Genomic DNA, 18,313 nt, shown 5'->3' on the forward strand with positions numbered 1-18,313 from the left:
TATGTTTCATTTATACTTATGGTATCTGTCATTCATAAAGTGATAAAGATTTTAAGAGGGGTCAAGATTTGTTGGACATCCAAAGATGGGAGGGATTACAGAAACTTGGACAAACTGGGACAAGAGAGGGAGAAAGGGTAAAAATGTCAAGAAAAATGTAGACATAATTTATGGGCAGCTCCTTATCACACAGAAAGGTATCTAATAGAGTATGGGATAATTTTTTTTTTAAATGGGATATTTTTATGCCAGTCATAATAACCAACGATTTCATGGCATTTCTACTATTAAAAGTTTAGTAGTTAACTCCTGCTAGAAGTTATTTGATTTTATTGCTTAAACATTTTCAGAATAAGCACATTTCATTTTTTTTAGATTTTATCAGAAAACTGCTTTTTTTTTTATCAGAAATTACATTAATTTATACATTACATTAATTTGAAAATACATTTTTAGTATTACAGATTACAGAAATTATTGTAAAATTCAATATTCATAATTCACTTACCATTAATATAAATCTGGTCTAACTGTTCAACATGACCAAGTGAATAAAGCTTATATCCACTTTTAGTACCTACTGCTAATGATCTGCAAATGTAATAATACAAATATTAATTTGATAAATTTTAATTACTAATTTATATATATATATATATATATATATATATATATGTAAGTTTTACAAATCTGAAATTATTAATATTCGTCATTTTCCTAGCTTATATTAAATATTTCAAAAATTAATTTGTTCTTAAAACTAATTTGCTTCTCAAAACACTACAATAATGTTCAATTTAAGCTGAGTACTTTTTGATTATCATCAAAATTAAAAAAGATTTCAAATATACAACAGAAATTTTAAAAACTGTCTTAATAGGTTAAAAATATGATGAAACCAATTAGTTTTTCAATTATAAGTTTTATAAAGTACAGTGAACCTTGCTTAACAAGCACCTCTCATAATGAGTAACTCACATAATGAGCAAAGCAAACTGTAAAAAAATGACTCGCTTAATGAGTGATGTTTCGCATAACAAGCAACAAGGAGAGGAAAAGTCACGGATTGTGTGCATGCTACATCAGTCTGTGTTTAGCACTCGTTCTGCTTCGTGTGCTTATGATCACACATTTTTCCAAATTTGTGTAACTTGTGTTCAGACATATTACATATAAACATCAACAACCATAGACCATTATATAATAAATATGCCAGATGATATGCCAAATTCTTGGGCTATAATTAAATATTAGAAATTACTGTATTTCGATTTTTTTTGTTTTCTGCAAACTGAATTCACATTCCAAGTTGGTTCATTCCGTGCTAGAAGAAAAGATGATGATTTACGCTCTTTAACAATGTATATTGTATAATTTTATTTGAATAAGCATTATACATAAAATATTTGAGTATCTTTTTCGGCATGGAATGCATTATTGTATTTTACATTAATTTATATGGAAAAAACTGTTTTGCTTAATGAGTAACATTCTGGAATGAATTATGCTTGTTCCACTGTATTAAAATAGTAAAGTTTGTTGTTTCCCACTTTCCTCTTATTTTTAAAATGAAAAATAAAATTCATAAAGCCACATACATCTAAAAGAAGTACACCCATATAAAAAGTCTTATTTACAACTGTACATAGATTTGACTATAAATCTTTCTTGGACAAGGCTTCTGCTGGTCATGCGTAGCTTGTGGTAGGATTTTCGAAAGCTAGACTATCCAAGTTTGGGTCCACAACACTTTCCTTTTCCCGCCTCAAGTGGTCCCCAAATATATGGGATTCAGCCTGATCAATACTGACAAAATGGTATCCCCCTGCTTAACTCTCTCTTAGGTCTATCTTGGTTCTGAGTTTCCCCAAACCTCAATGCAATAGGGAATCCTGTCATTTGCCCCAAATAAACTGGATAAGTCAAGCAAACACATTAATCACTTTGTTTTCCACAATAATATCCAAATGAACAATTATTTATTGTGGTATTGTCACAATGCCAGGCTGAAATTTTTAATAATATTTTTTAAATTGATTTAATTTAAAATATATGCTCTCCACCTTAAATTAGTAGTGTCTTGCCCCTGTACATCATACTTTCCTGCTACCAATAGAGCAGTGGCGTAGTGAACATAACTGGCACCCGACACTTTATTGGCACCCCTCTCCCCCCTCCAGAAACACATATAGTTTGTCTTGGAAACCATTTGAACACCCCTCTGCAAGTGGCGCCCGGTGCATGATACACCCCCTTGCACCCCCTTGCTACGCCACTGCAATAGAATTGTGCTATATAACTCCTTTCAAGGAAAAATTTTTAAATTGAAATAACATAACTACTGGTACAAACTGGAAGTTCATATATAGTTAATCAGACCATCCAGCTCTTAGGTTTTCCATATCTGGTCTCAACTTTCATCTATCTATCTATCTATCTCTATTCTCAAAATTACGGAAGGACAGACAGGCTGACAATAGTAGGAATTTATAGGTCTACAATTTTTTCAAATTGCAGCCAAAAAATCTAATATTGAAGAATTGAATATTTTTTGTCAAGAATTTGCATTTTTTACCGTTTTTTCGGTACATCGTTTTTGCCATAGTCTGCGCAATCACGAGAATTCTTTCCATTCTCGTGATTTTGTAAATTTGAATTTGGTTCGTTCTTTTTGTTTTTTTTTTTGTTCGAGTAACTGAAGAAGACTGATGAAATCAGTTGAAAACGTTTTTATATAGTTAAACTTTTGCTGGAATTTAAGAAAGGTGTTGTTTTCTCTTTATTATACCAGTTCCAGTAGGTTCGTTATTCATTTTTATTGAAAATTGTGTCAAATTTCATTGATCTACTTTAAATACTCTAACAAAGATACCAATAACTATCCCAAAAATAAAATCATTTTAATGAAAACAAAAAGCTTGCAGACACATGTGCATCCATAGGCCATGCATGTTAAGTGCTCACTGTAAAGATCAAAATAAACTGTCTTAGAGATATGCCAAACAATTGCAGGATTAAATCAGTCTAATTTGCCACTATTATTTTAAATTAAATTCTAAATAATTTCGTACTAGAGGTAGGCATTAGGCACCATCTTTTATTAAATTTAATAATTATGATTAAATTCATATTTAATAAATAATTTAGAATATTCCTTAGGAAAAGAATTGACCTGGAGTGGGACTCAAACCTGCAACTCCCATTTACCTGGCTTGCAACCCATCAGCATGGTAAGCGAGAGTTCTTGGTTTGAATCCTACTCTGGGTCAATTCTTTTCTACCAGAATATTCTGAATTATTTATTAAATATTAATTTAATAATTATTATTAAATTTAATAAGAGATGGATGGTGTCTAATGCCTACTTCTAGTACCAAATTATTTAGAATTTAATTTAAAATAATTGTGGTAAAGTAGACTGATTTAATCTGGCAATCAGGCTTTGAGATGTTTATATATGTATTGTCATGGAGACCAGTGTAAATTGATAGCAATCAGAAACTCAATTAGAATGTAGCATGCAACCAAGTTACAACCAACAATTAGCCCATAGGCTTTACATGGTGAATTTTGACCTTGAATATGTCTAGCCAGAATATAGATCAAATTTCCAGATTTGTCACAACATTGGTCTTTGCCAAGTTGTACTGTATATATTTGCAAAACATCATGTCTAGTGGTCATAGGGTTGCTTTAAACTTTGATCATAGAAAAAAACACTTTCTGATTTATACATAGCTCTGCTCAATTATAAGTATCTTTCATTAACATGTGCAAGACAATTGTGTTGTAAATAGTCTGATCAATCATATTTGCCATCATAAATGTTAAAATATTTTGAAGTTCAAAGAAATAAATTTTAATTTTTTTTTGTCATGATGAGGGCTTAAATCCCATGGATCTGCTCCTGATTTACAATACATCCAAAATGATTGCCTTAGCTTAACTGTGCAATGTTTCTATTTACACACAATAGCACTATTTTCTGATATTTTATTAAAAATCAAAATTAATGACATCATTACAACTTTGGTTTACTTAGTTCACTTTTTACACTGTACAATATATTGTAGAAATCAATTTTATACTAATTAAAATAATATTTGTATGAGTAAATCAAATATTTTTTATTTAAAATCTTTCAATGTTTTTGACTTTGACATTAAATAATTACTAGTGATGTAACGAATATTCGGTTACTACCCAGTATTCGGCCGAATACCGAATACCTAAAAACAGGAGTAAGAAATAACAAAAACACAGTAAATTAATCATTTTGGTAACTTTTATTAATGCCGAACATTAAACTATAATTATTAAAGTTAATAAGAAATAGCGTCTAACTCTAGTATTAAATTATTTCGTAATTAAATAATATTATAGCCTTTATCTAGCCCGATATCTTATGGCATTGATGGCGTGTAGGTTAGAATGTATCAGGCATCAATGTTATTGTTTGGTTAATTATGTTATATTCGTATTCACGTATATTTTAATATTTTTTACAATATTTTAAAATGATGTACGAAACGTTTTATTGAAACTTATCATATTTAATGAAAGAATTATTTATCTATTTCTAGAAGATGAGTAACTAATATATAATTTATTTTATATATAAAGCAAAGAATGAGCATTTCTCATTATATGCAAAAGATAACATTTGAAATCGTGTTAATTTTAAAAATATTAACAAAAATAATAGCAACAAAATATCACAAAACTTTACAAATAGAAACCCCAAATAATATATTTGAACTGTTCCACAACCAGGGAGAAACTAGACCATATGTCCCCACTAAAGTATATCCTTAGGGTATGTCCTTCAGTCTACAAATACATAGTAAAAACAAAATTTTAGTGCTTAATTAAAGAGTTAAAAAGATCGATTGCAAATAAAATAACTTATAAGTTATAACTTACATCTAAATACCAACAACTGCCGAATCATATCCGGCTATTTACGGCTATTACATAAATTATAAACCAATTTGGCACTAGAGGTACACGTTAGGCTCCATCTCGTATTAACTTTAATAATTATAATTTAATTAATTAATTTAAATAATTTAGACCTACAGGAAGAAAAAATCGTAGTGACAGCGGGCCAATAGAGAGCAGGGTGCGTGATCCTTGCCATAATGCGGTTTGCACGCCAATTTTCATACGTGCGTTAATCAAGCCAAATAATTTAGCCAAATATTCGGCCATTCGGCCACGCTCCTGGCCAAATATTCGGTATTTGGCTGAGGCCGAATATACTATTCATTACATCACTAATAATTACCCAAATAATAAAAATACTCATTTCAAACAGCTCTAGCAAAAACACTAGCCATCTTCATAATATTTCCAAAATATAGCCTGATTATTTATGGCAATTGTGGGCATCTTCAAGCTTTGTGTCCACTTATATTTTTGAGCTGTTAGACAAGAACTATAACATACTAAAATTTCAGCCAATTTCACTGAAAGCCAAACTCCATAAGGTTTGTGTAGGGTCCTTTATTATGTAGATCAGCAGAGAAACAAGATAGCTGATCAGCTCTAATTCCAATTTATTTACCTCAATTTTTTTTTAGATTATTTAAATGAAATTTATCTTAATATTGATAGAATAATTTTAAAAAGATCAGGTTTTATAATGTTATAGGCCAATAGCAATTGTAAACTTCAAGAATCAATTTTTATTTAAAAAGCTAGTTTTGCTGTCAGAGTAATTGTTATATAAAGTAAGACTCTGTTAGCTCTAACATAATAATTAATCATTTCTCATTGTGAAATACATATATTAAAATACCATTGATATTATCTAGAAAATCTGCTAATAAATATTTTTGTCTGTGCTCCAAAAGTAACTTTTTTAAGAAAAATAGCTTATTCTTTAGATTAACAGTAATGACAAAGTTAACTTTTATTCTACAGATTCTTTAGTTTAAATAGTAACTCATGCAACTGGTCCTAAAGATTAAACTTTGGAAGTGAAAATAATGAATAGTATTAAGCTGTTTAATATGAAACAGGTATTTTAAACTATGAAAATCAGGGGCCACCAAACTTTTTTAATTGTCAACCCCCAACAACTTTCTGAAACCTCACATTGACCCCCCACCAAAAAGTTTTATTACAAGTGCAAGTGTATGGGCAAAAAAAGAAAAAAAAAAGAGAGAAATGATCTTACTATGCATTTCCTTTAATTTTACATCCTTTAATTACATCTGTGATGTCAGGGTCTGTTGCGTAAGTCGACAGCGCTGTCGTGAATTTATTCTGTACTTATGTCTGATTTATGCTCGTATTTCCAAGGATCGTTTTGTTGCACTCACATACACCATCCCCTTGTTAAGTCTTTCATCTATAACCAGGACTTTATATACGCCTGGTAACCTGTTAGGGTTCGGACGATCTTTCCCATTTCTCAGTATGCTAAACACGGTCAGACACCTCCTGTACGCGACCCTAATCTCCCGTTTCTTAGCAACAGCATTGTATATGCCTTTAACATTAGGTTAAAAGTTACCAGGACAATGATGATGTTCTCTTGCCTCCCCTTATCCCTCCTAACAACCCTGTCCCCCTCTCGTGGGTGTTGCTGCTTATACTTCCTGACAATGTTACGTATAAGGTTGGTGTAGCCATACCCTTTTGCTACCTTTTCTATATAACCTATTTCTTGTCTTAATGCCCCCCTGTATAATGGATATTATTCATAAAAATGGACAAAACTACACAGGCATTAAGACAAGAAATAGGTTATATAGAAAAGGTAGCAAAAGGGTATGGCTACACCAACCTTAAACGTAACCTCGTCAGGAAGTATAAGCAGCAACACCCACGAGAGGGGGACAGGGTTGTTAGGAGGGAAAAGGGAAGGCAAGAGAACAACATGATTGTCCCGGTAACTTTTAACCCAATGTTAAAGGCGGTATACAGCACCGTTGCTAGGAAATGGGAGATTAGGGTCGCGTACAGGAGGTGTCCGACCGTGTTTAGCATACTGAGAAATGGGAAAGATTGTCCGAACCCTAACAGGTTACCAGGCGTATATAAAGTCCTGGTTATAGATGAAAGACTTAACAAGGAGATGGTGTATGTGGGTGCAACAAAACAATCCTTGGAAATATGGTTAAAGGAGCATAAATCAGACATAGTACAGAATAAATTCACGACAGCACTGTCGACTTATGCAACAGACCCTGACATCACAGCTGAGTTTGATAGGGAGCGTATCATTCTTTCCACCCCGAATCAGGACCACCTTAAAATTTTAGAGGCCATGGAAATTTTTAAAGTGCAGCGCAAAAATAAGAGCATCAACTTTAAGGAAGAAATGTCCCTTTCTAAGGCGTGGCAATTCTTAATGGAGGACAGCGGGTGATTTTATTTAATTATCGTCTGCAATGTTTACCGGTAGGAGGACAAGCAATTATATGGGTGGAAGATTTATAGTATGGGGTAACGCATGCAACTGGGCAAGAAGGTAATCAAACACCTCCAAATAGGAGCTTTGAAGGTTGGCATATAGCTCACAACAGTCTTTTATCGAAAGCCTGAGGAAGTGCCCGGAAGAGGCGACGAAAACGTTAGCGAATTTTTAGAACAAAATTTTTACTCCAGTCAATAGGTTAGAGATTGCGTTGATTTAGCATCCCGGGGTATTAAAAGGATTAGAAAGTAGATTAGATTACAAATTATTGGTAAATTAAACATTTGACAATCAATTGGTGGAGAACTGATTAGTTTAATTAACAGTTAGAGATTACTGATTAATTAAATGCTAAAATTTATCAAAAGTAAAGAACTTTGATATGTACTTAAACACAATGACATTGGACATCAAATGATCCTTTTGTTTAGCCTTATATTCAAAAATTTACATAGATTTTTTAAAATAAAATTCTCTTAAAAGTTTGATAATTTAGCTCTTAAAAAACTAAACAATTCAACTTAAATTATATTTGAATATTTAATATTCATCCAAATCATTATTTCATTCCTATTTTTGTATATTTTCTCAATTCAAAACTAGAAATATTATACAATTTTATGACAGTTTATGATTCATAGAAACTTGTTCTATTGTTTTTCAATACTTGCTTTAAAGCTGATAACAGTAACCTTGAAAATGACCAAAAACATTTGTCTAAACTGAACATTTTTTATTTACTTATTTTTTTGTTTTGTTATATTAGTAAATTTTTCAATATCAAATCAAAATAAGGAAATTTAACTTAAATTTTTTATTCTTATCTAGAAGTATTTACTATTTAATTTTGTTTTTACTCAATAGTTATTATTATAATAAAGTTGTTAGTCAACAAATAATATTTTAATATACAACAAAAATCAATAAAAAAAAACTGTATTTTTATTTAAAGTCTCTATTAATTATACACGTATATACATGAGGGCTTATCACACTGGTGATTATTCAATTGAAAAACCTGTACTTAATGAAATTAAAAGTATCATAAAAAATTTGCAGAATTATTAAAAACTAACAAATACAGTGAATCCCTCAAACTTGATACCCCTGTATAATGGATATTATTCATAAAAATGGACAAAAATCCTATTAAAATACATGTACAGCATCCTCTATATGTTGAACATTCCTCTTTCTTGTGTCTTAGACATTCTCTAAATGCTCAATTAAACCCCTTTATGTTAGACAAGTCGCGATAATGTAACAGTTAAAGTATGCAGTCAAACAGATGAATGTTGCCAGATCACAGTATTGATTTTGTGTGAAATATTAATTAAATTACACTTCTGCCCACCATGTTTGTATTGTATAATTGTATATAGAATAGAAACTCCTTTCTTCTTCCTCCCGTCTTTAAAGAATCTGTCTAATGTCGATTGCTTTTCTCTCTTCTTCAGGATTTTTCAGAAGTAATTAATAGCATTGTAATTGTAGAGATCTCTAAGCCTATAAACCTCAACCTGGTTGGATGCCATTCTAAGATGCTGTTCTGACATCCTCCCACTTCTTCAGAAGATCTTTAATAGCAGATATTGGCATTAATCCTCTTTTTCAGAAGAAAACATATCTCGCCGAGTTTCTTGGTGTTCTTCTGTCGTCAGATCAGTTTCAGGTTCCATTACGAGCTCTTCAATGTTCTTTATTTCTCAGATATGATTTTTGTTACTCCTTTAGCTGCTTGAGTCTTCTTAATTATACTGTATCTTTCTTACATAAGATTGAACTGCAGCCTACTGTATACCTATATAAGCCATACTGCCCAGTAACATCAGACATCTTCTGCCTACTCTCTGTCTTTGTTATTATACTCTCACTCCAAAAATAAAAACCGACGCAAAACTTAATGAGTGCCCGCCCAACAGTCTCGCAAATACTATAAAAGGATTGTTTTTGTCAGAAAAATAAAAGGCTGGAATTACAAGGGAGAGTTTAAGTTTGGAGGAATACTATTCGATCAATATATACTGGGTTGAGTGTCGAGTCAACATCTCCCGCGCTCCGAAAAGTTTTGAATTATTGCCTGAAGATAAGTGAAGACCAATCTGTGTTCATTATTTTATGTCGCTTCTTCTTGTGTTTGTTCTGTGAGGTGTTCGTTATCTGAACATAAAAGTCTTTCGTGAAAGTGTTCATTATTCAATTTGTTCATTAACCGATCACCCACTGTATTATTGAATATATGGTTTCAGGATAAAAGTTTCAATCCGTAGAGAATTAAATGGAAAGATGTATATTTTAATCATTTAAAATAGTCTGATGAAAACAATTAAATTGCATTGAAATACAATAGGACCCAACATGCATTGACTCATCACATGTAATGCTATTGGCAACGAAAACAAATGGAAAGTATAACAAAAATTCTTAATTATGGTCTAAATCCATGCCATTTTTTAATGTGTAAGAAGTCTCATATCTTCTCACTTACTCTCATCTTAGAAAAGCATGACTATGACTCATTTCTTTGTTTTGTTCTAAACACTTACAAGTGAGAACTTTAAAAGATTGATGCAACACATTATCTTTGTAATATCAGTGATTCTCTTAATTTCATTTATTCTAATTACTTTGCAAGGATCACTCAAACTGCAAGGATACTGATGCTGTCAGCTCTGATGAGCCAAAGAAAAGTTGTAAAGTGCCTATTTTTAGAAAATTAAGATTTTAAATTTAGTGAGAAAAGAAAGTCTGCTTCCAAAAAATTTTTAAAGTTGTTTTTCTGATTTACAGCAGTGTTTCCAACCCGTGTGTCACAAAAGTCTCTCAAGTGTGTTGTGGAAATATTTAATATTTTTTAGAATTTTGAATCACTTATTTTTTTTTAAATTTCATTTATCTTTTATCTTTTTACCACCATCTGACCAAAGGGAGAAGGAGGTATTGATTAAAATACCGACTATTGCAAAATATGAGGCATCAGCATACTAGCCCAGCAAAAGTTGCATGAGTCTATGTGTATGCAGACATACAAACTCTTTGGAGCTTCTATAAATGTTGTGGCTTACCCAGGGCCGGTTTTGGACTGTTAGTGACCTGTGTGCTAGAGATATTTGGCTGCCCCTATCAATGCTAATCGCAATTAAATTCAAAATCTAAGCCAACACATGAGAGCTTACTAGTATGTTGAGTGGGGTAAAAAAATTCCATAAAAATATTTGATATATATTTATTTTAATTTAGATAATACGAGCCTTTGTTCAACATTAATTTTACAGAAATTGCAAATTAAAATGAAATTAATTTAATGAAATTTTTCTTATTTAATATATAAATATAATACATATGTATGTGTATATATTGGATTGTTCAGAAACTTCATAGCGATTTTTGATAGCCGACAGTTGAGTGACACGAAAGAATAATTAGAATTGTACAAACCAATGAATATTATGATAAATGACCTTGAGACACCTCCGTTACAAAAAACCATTAAGATTATTCAAATAGTGTTTAATTTGTCTCATTGCAAAAATGGATGTGAACGACATGCATTATCAACACTTGTTTCTTTTCGTTTGTCGTAAAGGCAAAAATGCTGTACAAACAGCAAAAAAGATATGTGATGTTTATGGTGGAAGTGCTGTAGCAGAATCAACTGTTCGAAAGTGGTTTGCAAAATTTAAAACGGGTAATTTCAGCCTTGAAGATGCTCTTCGCTCAGTTATTGAAGAAGACCAGATCAAAGCATTATTGAATGAAAACCCTCATTACACAACTCGAGAGATTATAGACATAGTAAAGTCATCAAACAGTACTGTATTTCAACATCTAAAGAAGCTCGGATACATGAATCGTTACATTTGGATACCTCATGACTTAACGGAAAAGAACATACCGGATTGCATGTCTATTTGTGATTCTCTTGGAAGATGAAATGAAAATGACCTTTTCTGAAGCGTTTAGTGACAGGTGATGAAAAGTGGATCATTTATAACAACATCAGCCGAAAACGATCATAGGGTAAGAAAAATGAACCATCATTAAAAACTCCAAAGGCCAGTCTTCATCCAAAGGTCATGCTCACTGTCTGGTGGGATTGGAAAGGAATCCTGTACTACGAGCTGCTTCCACAGAATCAAACAATTGATTCTGATAAGTATTGTTCCCAATTGGATAAGCTGAACATGGCAATTAAAGAAAAATGTCCAGAACTGACCAATAGAAAAGGCATTGTGTTTCACCAAGATAATGCCAGACCACACATGTCTTTACAAACACGCCAAAAATTATTGGAACTAGGCTGGGATGTTTTACCCCACCCCCCTTACTCACCTGACCTTGCCCCATCAGACTACCATTTGTTCTGTTCTCTGCAAAATTTCCTTCATGATAAAAACTTTGATACTTTGGAAGCTTGCAAAAATCACGTGGATCAGTTTTTCGCGAGAAAAACTGGAAAGTTCTACGAAGAGGGTATCATGAAGCTCCCCCATAGATGGCAACACATCATTAAAAACAATGGTGCATACATAATGGAATAAAAGTATATTTTTAGTTTTAAAACAATTTCATTTATTTCTTTTAAAAATCACTATGACCTTTCCAAACAAACCAATAAAAATGTATTTAAATATGAATATTTAAATTAATAACATTGGTGTGCATAGCTTTGTTTATTCAAAAATTTGAAAAAAATTGTAGACCTATAAATTCCCACTGTCATCCATCTGTTTGTCTGTCCTTCCTTAATCTCGAGAATAAAGTTAGATACATGAAAATCAAGACCAAATATAGAAATCTTAGGGGCAGGATGTCCCGATTAACTATACACAATTCAAAAAGTTTTCCCCTGAAAGGAGTTAGATAATGAACAGCAAGAGTCTGTTGATTATATTTACAGTAAAAATAAATTTAAAGACAGAGTCTGTCCAAAAGGAACCACCATTTATTCACTTTGTGTTCCAGGATACAAACTTTTTTGATGACTGATCTTTCTTTGTAGGCTACTTGGCCATCAAAATTAAAGTCCTTTAAAAAACAGAAAAAATATCCAACTATAAATACAAAATTTAAAAATCAGAACTGGAGACATTACAGACATCTTTCTTTCCATCCTTACTACTTGGGGATGTTTGAGCTTTATATCTACTGAAGAATAGGTGCTGGTAAATGTAGATTCTTAGCTGTCCCCTAGTGACGAATCTTTGCAAAAAATTATTTTTACATAATCCGACAAAATTCTACAATTGTTATTCACAGTATACAAAATTATATAACGAAAAAAGCATTCGATTTTTGTTAGCCATTTTATTCAATATTGTTTACCTGACAATGTCTATTTCTATATAGACAAAAATGTTTGTAAATTTTTTATTTTCACAGAGCTGGTTTTGGTTTTGTGTGTTGTATGTTTATACAAACCCAGTTTTCTATAAACATACAATGCACGCAGAGATATGGAATATGGCTTCACCAGCCAAGTCCTATCATAAATCTGTTACATTTTTTAGTGGACTAACAGCCACCCTAAGAATTTGGCTGCCAGCATGAATGCACACACTGCATACCTACCAAAACCAGCCCTGGGCTTACGAGCTTGAAGACCAATACTAACTCTATTTGACTATTTGAATCAATATGCATTGATTTAAATAGTCTTTTTACTTTTATAGTATATTTATAAAATTGTGGGTTTTTGTCTTGGTAAGTTTAGCATCCACATTATCAAATTTTTTTAAAATCAACTGTAATTTATTTTAAATTTTAGACAGGTTTCTTCTAAAAATTATGGTGTGTTGCAGGAATCTTATTAAATTCAAAGTGTGTCACTAAGCCAAAAAGGTGAAAACACTGTTTTACAGTATCATGCTATTTATTGTTAATATAATGTTTATTTGCCTTATTTATATTTAAAAAATGTATAAAAAATTGTTAGTTTAAAAAAAAAGATTTAATAATTAATGGGGTTTGCTATTTTATGTGAATTTCTGCTTATGCAAAGGGTTTTATAATGTGTTGGTTGACTGTGGCAATGTCCTATTGTAATAATATGAACAAAAACATAAATATAATTTAATATATTTGCATGAGATAATATAGCAAATAAAAAAAATTTTACTTAATTTCTTTTTGGAAAAAATGAAAACATTAATTTATATTCCTACTTATAAAATATAACAGATAAAGATAGAAAAAGTTGAATCTATTAAATATTAAAGAATAAATTTAAAAGCCAGATAAACAAATAGGAATGATGTAAAAGCCACAGATAGAAAAAACTTTAAGGATTCATAAATGATGCAATAAAGATTAAATATTGCACTATCTAGACAATTACTCTCAATCAGCACTTTATTACAACATAAGAAAAATAAACTAATAATAATAAAAACATTACAAAATTACTAATACTAATGAATAGGAAAATGATTGAATAAAAGCTTACTTCTAATTTTACAAATGCTTTCTATGTTTCTTTAAACCTAAATAACATTCTTAAACTTTTTAAAGATTTTTCATTTATCTGAATGCTGAAGTTTTCTGATAAATCCATATATCTGAAGTAAAAACAAGAAATTTACTCTCTTACTTCTCAAAATAAATAAAACCAGAATGTAATTATATTTTTAAAAGTTTAAAATAATGGAAGTCATTTAAGAAAATTCAAAAAGTTTATTGTATTAACTATCAGACTTTGAACTAAAATATAATTGTCACTCTCATTTTAGGATTAATAGCAAAACATCATTTTTGTGTTTTTATTTCTATAGTCTCACAGCTTCAAGACAAATTTTTAATTTATAAAATAAATTATTTAATATATCTAACAATAACACACATAAAGCAATAATCTAATTCCAGTTTTATCACAATCATAATGTCTGATAACACTCTAAACTCTTTAATATTAAAGGAAAAAAAGGAAAAAAAGGAAAAATTAAAGGAAAAATGATAAAAATAAACATAAACATTCAAACCCAATAATTATATATTGAAGCCAAACAACTGCTGAATTATATTGGGCTATAGTACTACTACTATTATTAAAATATTAATTTAATTATAATTATTACATTTAGCAAGAAATGGTGCCTATCTCCTGCCTCTAGTGCCTAATTACTTAATATCTAATTAATAACAGTATTAGTAATATAGCTCAAACTTGACAATTGATTGGCTTTAATAATAAAAATAGTTTCATATGTTTTATTGCAAACAATTATTTGAGAAAAGTTTTGTCCTGGTGAAAATTTTAGATCATTTTGTCTATAAATTTGTAACCAATTTTTAGCTAGCTACTGCAATAAGGAGAAAGATGTGATTAAAGCAGTATGGATAAGTTCTCACCAGAATGAAGAAATAATTTACATGCAAAAAACAAAAATATTTTTTTAATAAGTTAAAAAACTTATTTAAAAAATAAACTAAGTAGTTGGACAGAATCTGGGTTATCTAAAACAGATGATTAACGTGACTAATACCATAACTCTCTTTAAAATAATTATTAAATCTACAGTTAAATAAATGTTTAAAAAATTCTTTAAAACTCAACAGCAAATTAATTTATTACTGCATTTTTAAAGTTTTTCTTTTAAAGATTTATCATACTGCATGTGTTGAAAATTCCTTACATCAGACACTGCAATATAAGTAAATTGTTGTTTTGTAAATATAAACATTAACAATAAATTATTTTTTGAATACTAAGTTAAACAGTTTTATTTCTATATAATGAGTAGAATGTTTCATAAATCTGCTAATTTGCACAAATTATTTAAACTAAACGTTTCTATATTGAATACATAAGTTACCTAATAAAAATTAATTATAGTGGAATCTCAATTATCCAAATTTGATGAAACCAGGAGTCTTTTGGATAACCCAGAAACTTGTTTCTGTGTTTTGAGTACAATCACGCATTGTGCATTTAAAGTTTCATTAACTATAAATACTGTAATATAATTACTGTACTTGAAAGTAAATTAATTTACTCAAAATCTAGCATAATATTACATGTATGTATGACCTAGTTTCACTACACTATAATCAAGAGATGATGTAGTAATTTCTATTTATATAGAAAGTTTGGTCTATGAGTATTATACTCTGTAGTACAGTATGTAAAACTCTACTTGTTCTAGTTTTTCTTAAACTGTTTTGGGTAACATGGAGTTTTGAATTATTAAGTTTTTACTGTATTATGGTCTCAATACCAAACTGTACTAGATGACCATATATTAATAAAGAAGAAAAATTATTAAAACAAGAGTGGGTCAAAATATCTACATTTTATATTATCATTTCATTTATATTAGAAAATTCACAAATATCCTAAATACTCAAATTTCTTTAAAAATTTTTGAACATTTTAAATTATTATACACAAAACAAATCTTTTACCTTTATTTGTAAAGTTTATTTAGCACATTATTCAAATAAATAAAATATCACTAATCCAAACTAATAGAAAATCAAAATGTGTTTAAATTAAGAGAGTTCAAATATGTAATTTAAATTCTGATGTAATCAATGGCATAAAGTTTGCATTGAATTTTACAATTCATTCTTAACATCTAATAAACTAATAATATATTTTATAGCAATAAAATTACTATCATTATTAAACATTACATATAAATGCAATTCTGTGTGTTATGAAACTATTGTTTAAGTAAAGTAAAATAATAATTTGTTCATAAGAAGGAGAAAAAGTAAAAAGTAAACAAACTAAACAATAAGAAACAGTAAATTCACATTATTAATAAATAAATAAATTTGTACACAACAGAAAAATTATTTTCCTTTCTTTCAAAAAAGTAATTTCTTCCTTTCAGTTAAGCTTAGTAAATAATTTTTATCATTATTTTCTCAAAAGAGTTTTAACATAAATTATTTAACAATAATACCCAAAACAGAAACATGCTTCATGTAAATTAAATGGAAAAACATTTATTTTTATATGTCAGGGTATATTTTTGTTGCTGGGGATTGTTTTTTCTCCCATTTAATCAGTGTGTAATGTTTCATATAAATAGGTAGCATTTATTTTGTATACAATTTGCATCATATATGCTAAAATAAATAGTGCTTTAACATAACTGTACCTATAACACCACTTAGATCAAAATAAAATAATATTAAGATATAGGTCAAAGAAATTGCTATAGTTCTAAAACATATGCACTTTTCCTGTAAACAATTATTGCATCATTTAATAAACGTTCATATAAATATTAATTTAAGTTTCCAGATTTCAAATGTGTAAACAGTAATGAAAACAACTTCATTCAGATAAACAAAAGTCTATGATAATCAAAAGCGATTTGGAGACAGTAACAACATTAATGATCATTTATCATAGTAAAATTGCATAGTTTCAGCTCAATACAATCAGTACTAAAAATTACTTTCGATCATACTGATATATAAATTTAAATTCTTCACATTTGTAACATTATAATATCGAACACCAGAGGGCAGCACATCTCCAAAGTTTGACTAGTAAATTCTTCCTATTGAAATAGTTAATTTTTTGCAAAGATTTCATATAAATTCAAGCCTACGTTGAAAACCAAGTAATATTTTTGTAAGAAGTGTCTATATGATATAAAAAATGATTGCATTATAACGATTTTTCAATGGAAAGCAATGGCTTAGTGTAAACCTGACATTGCATATTTTTGACATTTTTGTATATTTTACAATGTTTTATGTAATGAATAACTGATAACAATATTGTATTTTTGATTAAAATACCTCAAAATACGCAATAAAAATAATTATAAGAATAATTTTTGATTGCGTATGAAAAAGTTGTTGATTAAATAACAAAATGTAAAAGTACTGTATTAATAATGTGGAATTTAAAAGGATTTAAAAAATCGTACAATGATCTACGCTTTGGTTTTGCATTAAAAATTCGTTTTGAAATGTGTATTAATTGAATTTTCGTATGAAAAATACGTAAACAAATAGGCTTAACTTACGTTACATTCTGATTAAAATTGACAAAGAAAACTCCACTTGACGGATCACCACCTTCGCTTGCTAGATTCATTAGGAGTATTAGAAATATATTTTAAAAACGACATAAATTAAATCATTCAAATACAGCAATATTCTCTTGTTCAAACCATCTGAGTTAAAGAATCTGTCAGCTGCTCTAACTAGAATCTACTGCTCATGCTCGCCAAGCGACGGGGGGATATAATATAAACAAACAAAAAATTGTTTTGGTCAACAATTTCGCAATTAAGCTATAAATTATTTCATTTTAATATAAGAATAAACGAACTGATTATTAATACACTTAAATTAATTTAAAAGTTGTTATTTTGTAATTTAATGTTTACCATTAAATTAGACATTTAAATTTGTACAATTTTGTGTTTGTAATTGTGTATGTACTATATTTCGACGTATTTATAATTATATGTATAATTTTATGTATAATTATATGTATAAATTATTGTATAATTTATTGTGTAATAATAAAATTATAAAAAGGCGATTTAATATACAACTATTCATTTTTTACAGAAATGAATAGTTGTTTTTTCACAATGCTCTCGGCCTTTTGAAAACTAGGACCTTTTTAGCAGGCCCATTATATGACGGCCGGATGACCGAGCGGTCGAGGTGGCAGCCTACCGCTCTAGGGGACCCGTAATCTACTCCGGAAGGGTCGAAAATTCCCAGGAATTTTTCGGGGGCGGTCCGTCCGGATGTGTCGGGCCCTGTCCCTCACCACCCGGTCGCTTTATTGTGGGCCTGGCCAAACTCATAATGGACTGGCTAAAAAAGGTCCTCTTAGTGCCCAAAAGACGGAAAGAGTTTTAAAAAATGAAAATATATATATATAATATATATATCAGCCATATGAAATAC

At 29.7% G+C, this 18,313-nt stretch overlaps 1 long non-coding RNA gene across 1 annotated transcript; it reads right to left on the reverse strand.

Annotated features, from left to right (window-relative positions):
- Positions 1 to 508: 508 nt before the first annotated feature.
- On the reverse strand, positions 509 to 17,610 carry LOC136976973 (uncharacterized). Its single transcript, XR_010881008.1, has 2 exons — positions 17,413 to 17,610; positions 509 to 591 (listed from the first exon to the last, which is right to left on the reverse strand). It is a non-coding gene; the product is annotated as an uncharacterized lncRNA (long non-coding RNA).
- Between the last annotated feature and the right edge of the window lie 703 nt (positions 17,611 to 18,313).

The sequence above is a fragment of the Centruroides vittatus genome, unplaced genomic scaffold, assembly GCF_030686945.1.
Source record: "Centruroides vittatus isolate TY-2023 unplaced genomic scaffold, ASM3068694v2 contig_436, whole genome shotgun sequence".
In the NCBI taxonomy this organism is placed as follows: Eukaryota; Metazoa; Arthropoda; class Arachnida; order Scorpiones; family Buthidae; genus Centruroides; species Centruroides vittatus.